Source organism: Colobus angolensis, unplaced genomic scaffold (assembly GCF_000951035.1).
Source record: "Colobus angolensis palliatus isolate OR3802 unplaced genomic scaffold, Cang.pa_1.0 Scaffold144, whole genome shotgun sequence".
Classification (NCBI taxonomy): Eukaryota; Metazoa; Chordata; class Mammalia; order Primates; family Cercopithecidae; genus Colobus; species Colobus angolensis.
This window is the reverse complement of record NW_012114533.1, coordinates 1020029-1023985: the sequence shown is the minus strand read 5'-3', so window position 1 is coordinate 1023985 and position 3957 is coordinate 1020029.

Genomic DNA, 3957 nt, shown 5'->3' with positions numbered 1-3957 from the left:
AGACTTAAGTGTTTATGAGACCTCTTCTCTTCACCTTAGGTTCTTGCTGAGGGAGCATGAAATGATGGAAGGGTGCAGAGTCCGGGGATTGAAAAGAAGGCCTGCCTAGGAATGGAGACCCTCTCCACCATGTGTTTAGGATGGGGCATAGGGGAGCTCTACATTGTGGAGTCTCCCACCCCCAGGTTTCCCGATTTCCACCCCCACCAGGAGCAGAGAGGACCTGACTGAAGCCATCCACACTCACACAAGTATTTCCTTGGCAGCATCCCCTGCCTGAGTGCACCCCCTCCCTGCATTCGCCCAGACAAAGGTCAGCACTAGAGGGAGTAGAGAGAACCTAAGGCAACAGAACCCTGGCCTGGAATTGTGGATACCTAGGTTTGAACGCAAGATTCGCTCCTCATTACCTGAGTAATTTGAGACAACTGACCACCCCACCTGGAACACTAGCTTTATCCTCTGTAATTGGTACCCATGACTTGGTGAGAATCAAACTAGACAATGTACACCCAGTCATGTAGATACGTGTTCCTTTCTGTTTGTTTTTTGTTTTTTTTTTTTTAGATTATCCAATTCTAAGAGTCAGGAGGGGGCTTGATTGGCGGGACAATTTGAGATGGTGTGGAGGAGGGGGAATACCTACGTTGACCTCCTTCTCTCTTTTCTGTCCATGAATTTGCCTTCCTCCAATCCTGTGACCACTTGCCCCTAAGGCCACTCATTCCAAACAACTAGCTTGGTCAGATTCCGTGGTGACCAACACAATGGTGATCATCTGGGTGGACAGGGGGACTACAACTCACCCTATAAAGGTCTTTGCCTCCTGTAAATCTGAGATTTCACTGTCCTAGATTACATATGTGGAAGGTAGAAGCTTAGGAAGGAAGAAAAAACTGTCTTACTTGAGCATGCACTAGTGCCAGGCACTGCCCTAGGCCTTTTACACCAGCCGACTCATTTACCTTTCATGAGGACCTTTGGACAAGTAGGAAAACAAGTTCAGAGATGATAATAAATTTGAACTTGCCTGTAAAACGCTGTTCTCCCTCTTCACCTACTAGTTAATGCTTCCTTAACACCTTAGTTCTAGCTTCACCTTCTCTGGGAGGATTACCCTTCCCACTCCCACTGACACTATAGCCCAGTTACCCGTAAGGAAATACCATCTCAGTACTGTTGAATGGGTGGTTAAAATAAGTGATTGGGGCTCCTAGAGGAACTCCATTTAGGGAAGTTAGTTAACTTTGCCAAGGTAACAGAGCTAACAAGCACTTAACCCATTGCTCCAGTCCTTGCCTTACCTCTAGTGTGGATCAGACCTGGGGATGGAGAAGAGAACATCTTTGGAGCATCTCTGGGAATTGTGGTATAGGCAAAAAAAATTTTTTTTTTGCAGTGGTGCAATCTCAGTGCACTTTAACCTCCACCTCCCGGGTTCAAGTGATTCTTCTGCCTCAGCCTCCAGAGTAGCTGGAATTACAGGCATGCACCACCACACTTGGCTAATTTTGTATTTTTAGTAGAGATGAGGTTTCACCATGTTGGCCTCTAAGTGATCCACCTGCCTCAGCCTCCCAAAGCGTTGGGATTACAGGTATGAGCCACTGTGCCCAGCTTTTTTTTTTTTTTTTGGAGACAGAATCTTGCTCTGTCACCTGGCAGACAGGATGTAGTAGGAAGGGCGTGGAGTCTATGTGGAGGGAGGGTCTTTAACTTAATGACAATGTCCTAGAGGACTGGAGGCTTAGCTGATTTGTATGGATGGGTATAAGCGCCCAGTATTCTCTCTCCCTCTGTGTATGTGTGTGGTAAAATTCACATATCATAAAGTTAACCGTTTTTTTTTTTTAGACAGAGTCTCATGCTGTCGCCCAAGCTGGAGTGCAGTGGCACGATCTTGACTCACTACAACCTCCACCTTCCCAGTTCAATCAATTCTCCCTGCCTCAGCCTCCTGAGTAACTGGGCTTACAGGCACCTGCCACCACGCCCAGCTAATTTTTGTTGTTTTTTTAGTAGAGACGGGGTTTCTCCATGTTGGTGAGGCTGGTCTCCCAACCTCAGGTGATCCGCCCACCTCGGCCTCCCAAAGTGCTGGGACACCCAGCCTTTTTTTTTTTTTTTTTTTGAGATGGAGTTTCGCTCTTGTTGCCCAGGCTGGAGTGCAATGGCGCAATTTCATCTCACTGCAACCTCCGCCTCCCGGGTTCAAGTGATTCTCCTACCTCAGCCTGCCGAGTAGCTGGGATTATGGGCATGCACCACCACGCCTGGCTAAAAATTAACCATTTTTAAATGATCAGTTCAGAGGCATTCTAGCTTTTTATTTTTAAATTTTATTTATTTTTTTGAGACAGAGTCTCATTCTTGTCACCCAGACTGGATTGCAGTGGCGCAATCTTGGCTCACTGCAACCTCCGCCTCCCGGGTTCAAGCAATTCTCCTGCCTCAGCCCCCTGAGTAGCTGGGATTACAGGCACTGCCACTATGCTTGGCTAATTTTTGTATTTTTAGTAGAGACGGGGTTTCACCATGCTAGTCAGGCTGGTCTCGAACTCTTGACCTTGTGATCTGCCCGCCTCAGCCTCCCAAAGTGCTGGGATTACATGCGTGAGCCACCGCCCCCAGCCTTATTTCTTTTCTTTTTTTTTTGAGACAGTCTTGCTCTGTCGCCCAGGCTGGAGTGCAGTGGTGCAATCTCAGTGCACTTTAACCTCCACCTCCCGGGTTCAAGTGATTCTTCTGCCTCAGCCTCCAGAGTAGCTGGAATTACAGGCATGCACCACCACACTTGGCTAATTTTGTATTTTTAGTAGAGATGAGGTTTCACCATGTTGGCCTCTAAGTGATCCACCTGCCTCAGCCTCCCAAAGCGTTGGGATTACAGGTATGAGCCACTGTGCCCAGCCCTTTTTTTTTTTTTTGGAGACAGAATCTTGCTCTGTCACCCAGGCTGGAGTGCAGTGGCATGATCATAAGTAACTGCAGCCTCAAACTTCTGGGCTTAAGCAGTTCTCCTGCCTCAGCCTCCCAAGTAGCTAGGACTGTAGGTACACACTACTGTGTCCAACTAACTTTTTTATTTTTTGTAGAGACAGGTTTCTTGCTGTTAGCCCGGCTGGTCTTGAATTCCTGGCCTCAAGTGATCCCCTGCCTTGATCTCCCAATGTGCTGGGATTACAGACATGAGCCACTGCCTGACCCTGGCCCTTGTTTTTGTTTTTTATTTTATAGTCTTGCTGTGTTGCCCGGGCTGGACTTGAACTCCTGGGCTCAAGCAATCATCTTGCCTCAGCCTTCTGAGTATCTGGGACTACAGGCCCATACTACACCAAGCTTCTAGTATTTTTTTTTTTTTTTTTTTTTGAGACGGAATCTTGCTCTGTCACCAGGCTGGAGTGCAGTGGCGCTATCTCGACTTCCGCCTCCCGGGTTCAAGCAATTCCCCTGCCTCAGCCTCTAGAGTAGCTGGGACTACAGGCACACGCCACCATGCCTGGCTAATTTTTTTGTATTATAGTAGAGATGGGGTTTAACCATGTTGGCCAGGATGGTCTCTATCTCCTGACCTCATGATCCGCCCACCTTGGCTTCCCAAAGTGTTGGGATTACAGGCGTGAGCCACCGCACCTGGCCCAATTTTTTGTATTTTAGTAGAGATGGCACCATGTTGGCCAGGATGATCTTGATCTCTTGACCTTGTGATCCGCCCACCTCGGCCTCCCAAAGTTCTGGGATTACAGGCGTGAGCCACTGTGCCCAGCTGCTTCTAGTATTTTTCAATACTAGTCATTAGTGCAAGATGCACTCTGGATACAGGCAGGAGGTACTGAGAAGAGATTAAGATTAGGAAAGGGGAACAGGGGCCGGGCGCGGTGGCTCAAGCCTGTAATCCCAGCACTTTGGGAGGCCGAGACGGGCGGATCACGAGGTCAGGAGATCGAGACCATCCTG